This window comes from Piliocolobus tephrosceles, chromosome 8 (genome assembly GCF_002776525.5).
Source record: "Piliocolobus tephrosceles isolate RC106 chromosome 8, ASM277652v3, whole genome shotgun sequence".
Lineage (NCBI taxonomy): Eukaryota > Metazoa > Chordata > Mammalia > Primates > Cercopithecidae > Piliocolobus > Piliocolobus tephrosceles.
Window position 1 is genome coordinate 3,197,475 of NC_045441.1, and position 12,938 is coordinate 3,210,412.

General features: G+C 54.6%; 1 protein-coding gene across 1 annotated transcript in view; it reads right to left on the reverse strand.

Moving 5' to 3' along the window:
* The window catches only part of ELFN1 (extracellular leucine rich repeat and fibronectin type III domain containing 1), a 39,046-nt gene extending 26,135 nt beyond the window's left edge, over window positions 1-12,911 (reverse strand). Inside the window, exon 1 of the mRNA XM_023188546.2 lies at window positions 12,804-12,911. The gene's annotated coding sequence lies outside the window, so the exon portion shown is untranslated. The remainder of the gene's footprint in view (window positions 1-12,803) is intronic.
* Between the last annotated feature and the right edge of the window lie 27 nt (window positions 12,912-12,938).

The window sequence follows — 12,938 nt, forward strand, 5'->3', positions numbered from 1 at the left end:
GAAATATTTATAGGGGATTTCTTAAATATTTGAGACATCTTAAATATTTTATAATCAATTTTAAAATGTTTTAGAAAGCAATGGGCTGCCATGTAAGACTGAGCTCCCTGTTAGCGGAGGTATACAAGGAGAGGCAGGACACCAGAGATGCCACTAAAGTGCTGGGGTGGAAGGCGGACAAAAAAAGTAGCTCCTGGCCAGGTGCAGTGGCTCACGCCTGTAATCCCAACACTTTGGGAGGCTGAGGTGGGCAGATCATTTGAGGTCAGGCGTTTGAGACCAGCCTGGCCAACATGGTGAAACCCTGTCTCTACCAAAAATACAAAACTTAGCGGGGCGTGGTGGCGGGCGCCTGTAGTCCCAGCTACTCAGGAGGCTGAGGCAGGAGAATCGCTTGAACCCTGGAGGTGGAGGTTGCAGTGAGCCGAGATCGCGCCATTGCACTCCAGCCTGGGTGGCAGAGCAAGACTCCATCTCAAAAAAAAAAAGAACAAAAAAAAGGATCCTAAATTGGGCTAGCTGTGAGGGTCACTCACGAAGTTTAGAAAAAGAGGCTTCCAAGATGTACTCTGGGGTCCTGATTTGGTAAGTCTAGGTCGGGCTAAGCGCCTGTACTTGTTAATGTGCCCCCTTCTTCCGCTGGACCACCTGTCTGGTCTAAGCACTGTTTCTCTAGTCCCAAGGACCAGGCCTGGACCACCTGGGCCCCTGACCAGCTCAGCCATTCCCAGGGCTGGGGCAAAAGACCGCCCACTTCATACCTGTTGTAGTAAAGGAGGAGATGTACCCATCCCAGAACGTTCCTGAAGCTGTAAGCCAGGGGTCTCTGGCAGTGAGTCACACAAAACTCCCATAGCACAGACGGAATCACTGAAGACCAGAGAGGGGAAGGGAGGGAGTGTCACAGAGTCACAGGGGACGAGGGAGACTTCAGCTTGGGCCTTCTTGTTCCCTTCCAGGACCTCCCTATGCCATGGGCAGAGGTACTGAGTGGCTTCACAGACTCCCGGACAACAGACGGTAACCGATGGTTTTGGGGGCCGTCCCCACCTCAGAACACCCCCTTCCACCCTGACAGGCCTGGCTTCCACTGGGCACTGAGGAAAGACCTGATGGACTGAGCGTGGTGGGCTTGGCAGGTGTGTAACTCGGTGCCGTGCAAAATGGTGTCCGTTAGAAGCTGAACCTTCATCTCACAGGCTGATGGCTTTAAGGCCCCAGCTGTTCTTCATCCAGCCGACAAGGCGTTTAAAGCACCCACTATGTGCCAGGCGCCATGCTACGGCATGGCACAGGGCAAATGGGATGCACTGTCCAGCAAGTTCGCTGCCTTGTGTGTGCCTTCCGGCGTGCCTGGAGTCACATCAAGAGAAGCTCCCAATATTGGCATCTGCCCGCTGAGAGCTTGCACCTCATTTGATATTACCCCCGTGAAGAGTAGCAAGTCAGCTGAAGACTTTGACGCCAGTTGGGATAGCAATGATTATGGTAGCAGAAGTGAAATAGGCTCGTGTATCCACGTCTATACCAACTGTAAATATATGATGAGCTCATACAATAAAACCTAAAAACCCAATGTGTATTATAGCTCAGACTATGCCTATATATCCAAATGGTTCTTTTTTTCCAGAGTAATACGTTACAATGTGAGAGATTATTCCAAAGCCAGGTAGAATAAGAATATAGAACTCAGGGTGACCAAAAAATCAGAATAGGGATTTTCCCTGAGTCACACAGTGAGGTCATCCCACTCCAAGGTAACACCCCTGTACCTGCCTGAAAACATTAGGCCTGACTGGGCAGCCAGGAGGAGGGTGAGTGAGTGATCAGCCATGTAACTGCCTCCCACCGGCTCTCCCTCCCCCAGTACAAGTTGCTAAATCTCTCTGTGCCTCTCAGCTACCTCACAGGGATGAGGGAACTCATTACAGTAATGCTAGACAGCTTTTATCCAATGTTTAATTGTGCAAGTGCTGACACATGTTTATTTAAACATGTTATTAAACACATAGAAACACTATGATGTGGAGAGTCCTCGGATCGTTCTCATTTTCCAGAAGAGGAAACTGAGGCACAGGGAGAGCACATGGAACACGTTGGTAAGGGACACAGCTGGGACCTGGGCCCAGGCAGGATGGGTGTGGGGCTGCCTCTGTACCAGAGGCCGGTCACCCGAGCATGCAAGGTCTGAGTTTGTTCATGCTCAGTATTTAGTAGTTGTTACTTTAGACAATAATACAATGATGTTCTATGTTACATAATAAAAGTAAGAGCTTACACTGTGGAAGAGAGATCCAAGTACTAGGTGGTGGGGGGGTGCTGGGGGGAGGAGGGGATCCCACCACAGGAAAGGGAGAGAGGTGGTCTCCAGGGCCCGAGATGCACTAGAATAGGAAGGAGCTTTTAAGGAGTTCAGAAAGGCATCACAACCTGCTGAGGTTCTTGGCACACAAGCTGGCGCAAAGAGCCATCTGGTCTACCACCTGCCTGGTTAGATGGGGCCGGGTTACTGAAGGCGGTTTTCCATTCATTCATGCCACAAACCTGCACGCTGGTTCCCTGGCTCATGGCCTCGGTGTTCTCTGCTGTGCCTGGGTGGAGGCTGGGGACCCATTCCTGAGGCTTGCTGGGGCATAGCTGCCTGCCCCTTTCCGGCAGCTGTTTGGGCCTCCCGACAGGCGTGAGCCAGCAGGCCTCTGGGAAAATCAAGGGCAGGCAGAGGAAGCCTGGGGCCCACTGTGGAGACGTCTGCCCCCCCAACTGTTCCCATCCTCGTCTTCCCACTGGAGTAAGGACAAAGGCCATGGACTCTATCCAGGCTGGGCCTGAGTGCAAGGATACTGGCTTCCCTGGGACAGGGAAAATGGGCAGAGGGTGGGGTTTAAAAGGAGAGGTGTCTGGCTGGGACATCTCCAGGCAGCATCAGGCTCGCAAAGGACACTGTGCCAAGATGCTGTCAGCTGAGTCTTATTTCTGGGCTGAGAGAGGGGAACCCGGGACATGGACTGCCGGGTGGCGGGGGCTGGGGTTTGCAGAGGAGATGTTGGGGGGGGGTGGTTTGCAGAGGTGACGGTGGGACAGGGTTTACAGAGATGATGGTGGGGGAGGCCCCCCCACCCCCCTGCCTAGCCATTTGCTCCTGGCCTGATCCCAGTGCTTCGAAGCCCGCCATTTGGGGAGATTTCTCTGGGCCCTGTTGTGTCTTTGGTTTTCAAGAAGACGCCAAAGGTCTGCCAACAGACCTAGAAAGGGCAGTGTCCTCACAGAATCAGAGTCTGTGGCCCCATCTAAACTCAGCTCCTCCTTCTGTCGGTTGAGGGAGGGCGGGAGGGCACTGCGGGGGCTGGGAGGCTTGGGGAACAATGGGGCCATCTCTAAGACACAGGGGTCTCCAGGGGTGGGTGTGTCCAGAGGGTTGCAGACGTGGGAATTAGAGGGGGCTGCCTAGCCCAGAGCTGGTCCTGTTGGTGGGTGGGGTCCTGTTGGTAACCCCTGGGAGTGGAGATGGAGGCACTCATTCAATCCTGGACGTGATGCAAGCGGTCGGGACCCTGGACAGCTCCAGGCTGGTCCCAGACACACTTGGGGACAAAAAAAAAAAAAAAAAAAGAGGAAGCTCACGTTTCCAGCCTCCTGTGCATCCCATCCTAAGAACCCCTGGAGTGTGGCTCAGAGGAGGTGAGGTTCTCAGGAAGAGCAATGAGGGCAGAGGCTCAAGACCCCTCTGTCCAGGATGGGATGCCAGAGAGGTCAGAGCTGAGGTCCACAAGCCAATCAACGGGTAAGAAGGAATCGGAACCAACACGGCCAGGGAGGGGGACTTTCTGGAGTCTAGAGTGGCTCCATCGTTAACTGTGGTGTGACCGAGGACCTCGGCTTCCCCAGCCAGAACACAGATGGAACGGTCCCCAGGTGGGTGACTGCCCATCCTGGTCCGCCCTACTGTCCCGACCTCACTACAAATGCCGCCTCTTTGTACTCTCAGAAGTGCTCTGGTTTGGACACTAGATTACACGGTCGCTGTCTTTCTGGGCACCTTTGCATTCAACACATGCTAATGATTTCCTCCTATTTCTTTTTTTGTTTTTTGAGACGGAGTCTCGCTCTGTCGCCCAGGCTGGAGTGCAGTGGCCGGATCTCAGCTCACTGCAAGCTCTGCCTCCCGGGTTTATGCCATTCTCCTGCCTCAGCCTCCTGAGTAGCTGGGACTACAGGCGTCCGCCACTACGCCCGGCTAGTTTTTTGTATTTTTTAGTAGAGACGGGGTTTCACCGGGTTAGCCAGGATGGTCTCGATCTCCTGACCTCGTGATCCACCTGTCTCGGCCTCCCAAAGTGCTGGGATACAGGCTTGAGCCACCGTCCAAGGCTGTTTGTGAAAGAGAAATAAACTTCTATCTTATTTAAACTACCGTTCTTCAACAGCTTGTCCTACCTAATACAGATGAGAGGCTTCTCACTCAAAGGAGCGGATTACAAGGGAGGGGGCCTGGCACAATCTGGAGGTGCTCCGGGCAGATGGGGAAGGGAGGAGAAGCAGGACTACAACTTCCTCCTCCTCCCCTGCAATCTGTCCCTGATATGCCCAATTTTCTTTTTCCCACCCTGGCACCACAGCTCCACCCTGGCCGTCCCTATACTTTGCACATGCCATGCGTGGTGGAGATGCCACTGTTTCTGCCATCTCTCACCTCACACCCAGAAGCTCCCTGTGCCCCTCTAAGTTCCACACACTCTTCCTTCCTAGAAGGCCACTCTGATCTGTCTCATTCTCTGAGTTCTGCATGCGTGCACCGTTCCTCTCTGGGAGGGTCAGGGCCCCCCAGGAACCACACCTCCAGCCACGCCTGGGCTCCCAGGGGCACAGCTAGGGCTCCAGCTCCCCCGCATCTTCCTCTGAGTGGAGCACACAGTAGGACCGTAGCATGTGCTTGCAGACTGGGCACCCTGCCTACCTCCACCTGCCCCTTCCTGGATGTCCCAGAGGCTCAGCGTGTCAGCTGAGCAAGCCTGGAACTGCGACCCACTGAGGTACTCATGGCATCTCAGGGCCATGCTGCAAGTGGCCAGGCCAGGATGCTCCAACGTCCTGAGCAGCCTAAGCTAGGGCAGGCAGAGAGCCCCACGGGCTGCTCCAGGTGCTTGTGATCTCCATGTAGAGAACAGCAAGGCTGTGATACTGGAGCATGGGCGGCTCTCTTGGGCTCCTGTCTGCGTCTGTTTCCTGTGTGTGGTGGCACCACTGATGCCCATCGCTCAGGGCTGTGGTGTTACGGAGAGGCTGCATCTAGAAGGTGCTCAGTAAACGTGTCCTTCTCCTTCCACGCTTCCCCCTCCTCCCTCCTGCACACTCTGGCAGAGAAGCAGCTCCTTGAGCTCTGGGCCACGTCTCTCCAGATCAAATCATTGCTATGGAAAAACAACAGCCCTGTCTGCTAATTTCCCTCTGGCTCCCATGCCCCGTGCTGGCCACCTGCGCCCTGGCCCCTACAGTTCCTCCTCTTCTCCCAACGCTCCTTCCTCCCTCCTCCCCCTTCATGGCTGCCGTCAAGCCAGACCTTGGCACTGGCCTCCTCCCCAGGCCCTCCAGTTCCCCCGCATGCTCTCTGACCCACTTTCGCTGCTGGATTCACAGTTTCCCCGGGTGGGGCTAGGGGAGCGTGGCTGCAGCCCTGGCTGGGAGTCACTGGGGCTAAGTTTGCAGGGGGAGGGGACGGCTACGGCATGCACACAGCCCCCAGGGGTCATCACGCGACATGTATGCACAGGGATGCACACACCTGTGTGTACAGAATGTGGATATTCTGTATCCACATTCAGGGATGCGGGGGACCTGGGGATCACACCTGTGCAGGCATGTAGGTGGGCCAGCCTGGGGCATGCAAACACGTATGCACGCACAGACATACACCCATGTCCAGCAGCAGGAAGGAAGGCAGCTGAGGCTATGGAGGGAGGATGGGGGAGACTCAGTGACACCTGCCCAGAGGGCTTGCCGGGCACATGCCAAGGCCCCAAGAGGGCTTCAGACTTTAGCCAGACCGTCACCTCACCAGATGCTGTGTGACCCCCTGGGGCCTGGGCCTCCATAGCACACAGCACGATGATCCTAGACTCTCTGGCTGTGGGACCAGCAGGGAAACCTGGAGGTAGCTCAAGCCAAGGCTGGACTGCAGGGTCACAGGACCTTGGGGTGGGCAGAACCTCAAGGTGGGCAGGAGACAGGAGCAAGTGGAAGGGGAGCAGGCACAGCTGAGAGGACTCCTGGCTTCTCATTCACTTACAGACCCTTACCACCAACTCACTGAGGAAGAACGCAGAGCGGTTACATGACTTGCCTCTGTGTGCACAGCTGGTGAGCAATGGCGCCCACAGTTAAACCTGGGCCTGGGACAGATCCCTCCCGCTGGGTGCCAAAGAGCAGGTCAGAGACCAGGGGTCAGAGGCCAGAGTTCAAAGTCAGGGGGAGGGTCTACGAGGGGAGGAGGCCAGAGTTCAGGATGAAAAATTCTGCAGCAGGGATGGGCAAACTGGGGCCGGAGGCAGCCTTCAGGAGCCCTGACCCAGGGGAAGGAGGGAATCTCCAGGGCCTGCCCAGTGGGAGAGGCCAGAGGCAGGGGGCGGGGCATCTGCAGCCACGCCCTCTATCTGCTAATTAAGTTACAGGAGTCACATGATGTAAATGACAGGAGGAAATTAAAAGACCAAGGAAGATCTAGGAGCAGAAGCTGGATCCCTGCAGCCTGGCCTGCTGCAGGAGTAGGTTGATTGCGGCGGGGAAGGGGCTTTGCAGGAGGCAGAAGCTGGCAGAAGACCCAGGTGCTGGAGAGGGGAAAGGAACAGCTCCCTTCTCATCCAGGGTGGCCCATGGGGCGACTCCGTCCAGGCTGGGCTTGGGCAGTTCCGAGTGTGTGCAGAGGTGAGATAGGATGGAGGCAGTGGCTGCCCTTGTGCTGGGCTCCTGTGAGGAAAAGCAGCCAGGTGTGGGGTGGAGGCGGAAGCAGGGAGAACCCAGGCTGGGGTAAGGGATGCCCCTGGAGGATGCCCCAGAATGGGCCGTGGCTCATCTTACAAATGCCAGCATGCACCTTGTGAATACCACCAGGACAAGATCTACTGCCTGGCATCTAGTAGGTGCCAAATAACCACTTGGCAAACGAATAAGACGTGTAGTAAGCACCAACCGAAAGGCAGCAGTGACCGCCGTGGGCAAGAAGAGAATGGCTCAGGTGTTGGCTGCTACCTTCCTAATGACAAGGAACAGACTTAGCTGGTGTATTCCCTTCCTCTTCACCTCTACCCACTTCCTGGTTTCCTGCCTGAGATGCAGATACAATGGCCGGAGGTGTGGCAGCCATCCTGAGGCCATGAGGACAAATGTCCACAGCTGCAGAGCAGGAAGCTACAAGGAACCTGGGCCACTGACAACCCCCTTATGCTGTGTACCAGCTCCACTGCCACCCTCTTTGCATAAGAAAAATGACCCCCATGTGGAGTTCAACCATGCAGTGTTTAGGTTTGTCTTGCACAAATTCAGTCCCTAGCTGACAGAGCATAAACTACTACTGAATCATTTTATGAGAAAGTTACTCTCACTTTAATACTCTTGATTACAACAAGAAGAAAATCTCAGATCAGGGTTGGTGAGTCTTGAACACCTCTGCACACTTACTGCTCTCCCTTTTTAATAAAGAGCAGGCCTTGGGCTCCGAACCTCCCCCGGGGCTACAGCATCCAACTAGAATTTAATAACATTGTTTTGTTTCCACTGAATTTATTTTTATGATTATGAATTCTATTTATGGCAAGAGAGGCTTGTTTTCCATTTGTAGTAGTGCTATAAAGCTTCCCTTTTAAATAAATGTATTTAGGTTTTTAAAAAGTGAATGGATTTAGAGGAAGGCGGTAGGCTTGAAGTCGGAGGTGGCGTGGGGAGTGGTGAATGGAGTCTGGTGGGGATGCTGCCCAGCCCTGCACTGCTGCTTTGAGGGACAGTCTGTCCCGGGCAGGGGGAGCGGGCAGGGCTGGGGTGGTTAAGCCTGGCCCCTCCGCATGCTGGAGGCTGAGCCAGGGTTTGTTCAGCCTGGAGACAGGCAATGGGTTCCCCTTGGGGCTGGGGAATCTCTAGAAGACGCAGCCTCAGAGGCGAAGGCTGGTCAAGTGGGCGATGAGTTGTAGGCAGTGACTTGAAGCTGTCCTGGTCACTGAGCCACGACTCAACGTCCCAGGTTCCTTCCAGCCGGCCTGTGTGAGGCAAGACTTCAAATGTGGGGGCTCCGGGAGCCGGCGTGACCTTTTGCTGATTAGCTCACGCTGTTTGCTCGGCAGCCACCAGCTGATCTCTGGACAGCGGCTCAACACGCCAGCCACAGCCGCCTGTCACCCTCTGGCAGATAAATAACTGCTCCTGGAGAGGTGGGGGAGGGGAGCCGGGCGTGCGGCAGTGTTGGGGGAGCGGCTGCATGCAGGATGCGGGGATTGGTGAGGTGGCCTTGGGCGAGTTGCGGGGATGCCAGTCCTGCAGTTCAGCAGCACCTCTGCCAGCAAGGGCATCGTTTTCACTCCCCAGAGAGGGAAACTGAGACCTACGGAGTGGAAAGGGCTTGCAGACAGGGTCTGGGCTCACCTCTCTGGGCTCCCAGGCCCTGCTGTCCTGAACAGGCCTCTGCCTCCTATCACAGCCGCCGGCCCACCCCCGGCCTCTCTCCTTGGTGCTGAACGAGTCCAGCCAAGGTCACCCAGGGTCACAGGATACCAGAGAGCCCCTTCTAAGATCTCAATCACTGCCTGGATAAAAGCAACTTCTAGGGACCAGGCCTTGAATGCAGGAATGGAGGAGAGGGGCAGAGGTGTTAGAAGCTGGGAAACTTCAACTTGCTGAATGACAAAAGGATGTCCCTAGAAGGGATCTTGGAAACAATGCGTCCCATCCCCAAGTTCCCGAGGAAGACCAGCAGAGCAGCTGCCTCCAACGTCAGACCGCACAGGAGCCAGGGCCCATCTGTCTTACCACCTGCCTTCTGAGGTGGGCCGGGCTGGGAAGCGTCCCATCTACTTCTTCAACAAACGTTTATGCACCGTCTCCCACCTGCTGGGCTCTGAGGCTCACAGCACAGAATCAGCAGCGTGGGGCTGATGCAAGAGAGAAGACCGAGACTTCAAGCCTGGAGAGGACTCTGGAGGCTACGGGGCTGGGGTGATCCCACCAGGCTGCGGTGAGCCTGAAGGACCCTGAACTGGGGCTGGGATGGAAGGACAGGTATCTCTGGGAGGAAGGAACTAACATGGATGGAGCATCGGTGTTCTGGAGACTGCTGAGTTCCCATTCCATGCCCAGGGCAACGCCCAGTGTGGTTGAATGAGCACCTGCTTGATGCCAGGCAGTCTACACATCCCACTGAAGGCTTCCCTCCCGGGAGGGGCCTAATTTTCCCTATTTTATAGATAAAATGTGGGCAGGGACTTGAAGCTGTCCTGATAAAAGATAAGAGATAAAAGAGGGAGGTCAGAGGTAGAAAATGACTTGCCCAGCAATTCACATCCAAAACCCAGCAGGGCAGAAGTGGTCTGACCTTTAAAAAGGAAAGAAAGCCTAGGTGTGGTGGCTCATGCCTGTAATCCCAGCACTTTGGGAGGCTGAGGCGTGCTGATCACTTGAGGTCAGAAGTTTGAGACCAGCCTGGCCAACGTGGCAAAACCCCATCTCTACTGAAAATAGAAAAATTAGCCGGGCATGGCAGCAGGTGCCTGCAACCCCAGCTACTTGGGAGGCTGAGGCAGGAGAAACACTTGAAAATTGGAGGCAGAGCTTGCAGTGAGCCGAGATTGCACCACTGCACTCCGGCCTAGGCGACAGGGCAAGACTACAAAAAAAAAAAAGGAAAAAAAAAAAGAATCATACAAACTTGGGGGACAGGGTGTTCCAGGCAAAAGGACCCCCATATGCAAAGACACAGAGAGGGAAGGCCCGTGGCTGCCGCTGGCCATCTCAAGCAAAGCTCAGCTCAGGCCTCCCAACCACTGTCCCATCCCCAATGGCTGTGCAATGGCCTGGGGTCCACACAGCCCAGTCCGCTGGCCTCACCCTAACTGTCCGCGCTCTTCCGCAGCCCTGTGGGCCTCTGTGTTCTGTCTGCCGCAACGTGGGTCTCAGTCTGGAGGCCGGGGGTTCCTGGGCTCCTGGCATGGTCTGAGCTGCCGCCCCCTCCCCCAGACTGCCCTGTCTTCCCAAGAGCTCCCAGCCCAGGGAAGCCCCATCGAGAGAGGGTCTGTGGGGACATCCTCACATTTCAGGTGGGGACACTGTCGCCCACAGAGTGGCAGGTGCAGATCACTGTCACAGGGCTTTGCTTCGGTAGGTGATCAGCACAGATTGGATGACTACGTGAAGAACTGAAAACTGGGATTTCTGTTTCTGAGCATGCTTTCTCTCTCTCTCGCTCTCTTTTGCTCTTTTTCGCTCTCATTCTCTCTCGCTCGCTCTCTCTCTCTCACTCTCTCGCTCTCTCTCTTCAAGGTTTTTCCTTCCCATGTCTCTCTGAGCCTCTGGCTGTCTCCTCCTCTTTCTAGAAATCTCTGTATTTTCTGGATCTCTCTGTTCCTCTCTCATCTCCTCCTCTTCCCACACTCCCTGCCCTTCCCTGCCCTCCCCTCCTCTGGCCTCTGGATGTTTGGGGCACAGGCTGAGTAGGGGTCCCACAGGCTGGCCTCAGTGGCAGCTGCCACCACCCACCCCTGCGCAGTGGACACACCCTCATTTCCACTTTCTAGGCCAACTGACAGACACACATGGAACACGAAGTCTGCACACAGGGAGGACACTCTGTCTCCACTCTGAAGATGCAGCCTGGACCCGGGGCTCTCACTGTGAAACCCCCAGGAGGAGGGGGATCTTCCCTGAAATACAAAGGTGGTATCAAGGTCAACAGGGCTTGGAGGGATCCCAGACGGGAAGGAGGGACTATCCCACTGGGGAGGAGGAAGACCACAGATGGGGCCAGGTAGGGCTGGCCTCTTGAGTCCCTGCTGATCCTGGCTCGGGCAGGCAGCCCACTGTGTCTCAGGGAACTCCAGGCTAGGGGCATGGAACATCTGGGGCCTCGCCCCCACTTTGTGAAGATTTTGCTGGGTGGTCTCAGGAACAAGTCCCTTCCCTTCTCTGGGCATCAAGTTCCTCATCTATACAACGAGAAACATAGGTTCATGATCCCGAAGGTGTCTTCCAGGCCTAATGTTCTAGGCAGTATTCAAGGCAGCAGAGCAGGACAGAGCTAACAGTGCAGTGGACCAGGGGCTGGGGCCTGGGCAGGGAGCAGCCTGTCCTGGGGACCCCATCGCCTGCCAGCCTTTGTGGGAAGGAAGGAGAAAGACATGGAGAAATAAGCACTGGCCTGTGAGTTAGAGGAGACTTATCGCCCCGATCTGACTCTGCATCACTATGTGGCCCCCCTGGGCCTCAGTTTCCCCACCTGTAACATGAGACAGCTGCAACAGATGAGACTTGAGGGCCTCCCAAATTGGAGATGCTACAAGCTGTTGGCAGGTCCAATGCTGTGCGTGGAACTCCTCCCTACCAAGTCCTGATGAGGCTTTCAAATAATGCCATAGTGGCAGGGGTGAGGGGGCAGGACAGAGCCCAGGAAACAAGGTCCTCTGGGATCCCTCCCCAGAGCCCAGTTCAACTTGTCTTCCTGAGAAGCCTCCCTCTAAAAGCTGAGGAGGGGTCTGGGGAATCATCTGATCATCAGCAGAAAAAGGCAAGACTTGGGAGGTTCTAGATGGATTGTCTGTCCCCCATGTAACGAAGGAGAGAACCCGAAAATTCCCAGATGCCTTCCTCTTGTAGTCCATTGGAATTGGCAGAACATAAGCAGCACAACCACTTTAAATAAATTCAATATATAGAACTCTTTAATATGGAAGACAAGCTATTTATTGAGGAAACCCACAGTCTAAAATCCAGACTTTTCAGTGTACTATGTCACTTAATAGCGCCTCCTTCTGGTCAAGTCAGATATTACAACCAAGCTCTATTAGACAAACTACATAACAGGACCTGCTAAATTTGAAAGCTGCTGAGTTGGAGTCCCAGAACTGGATGAAGTACAGTTGCCCAAATCCAAAGTACAGTTGCCCAGAGAGGACATATCTGCTATTTCTGAAAAATGCTACAGAAAAAAAACTTGTCCAGAAAAAAACCTTCCCACTGCAGGATGAAACTCAGAAAAGACACTGCATAACTGGGTCACCAAAAGATCTGGCAAGCCATTGGGATGGAGACCTCCACCCCCCTATTCACCTAGGCATTCAATTCAACAATTTGTATATATTGTTCCAGACAAGAACCTGTTTCAAATATATACTGCAAGTCAATACTAACCTATGTGACCTACGCCATGTTATTCACATAGTGGTTTTATGCTCCAACACTGGACCATATCTGTTCACAAAAGTGGTAGAAGATAAAGTCTCCTCTAATCCTCAAGGTTGATCCTGGCTTGTCAGGGAAGGATAATGGGCATACTCCGAGTATGGCCACCACCTACTTGGCCCATTTCCGGGTCCCCTGTCAGCCCCAGGCTCCTCTTGTCCAATTCTGAGGCCACCCCTGTGACCTCTGTCCACTCTCTTCATCTGAGGGTGGCACCACTGAACCAGGGTCAATCCCTAAGAAACGCTTATTTCAGCAGGACACCTGGCTGTCTCCATCTCCTTCCAGGCACACCTGCTCACAGGTCATTAGGAATTGTTCCTGTCCCCCTTCCCTGCAACCCCCTGCGGAGAGCATGAGGAACAAGAGCATACCTTACTTGCGTGTCAGGGCCTGCCAATAACCTGGTGTACCAGCGAGGAATAGGCTGGAGGATTCCTCCCTGCCAGGCTCATAGACATGTTCGCCTCATTCCAGCACACAGGACAGCCTGGGTTCAGACAAACTGT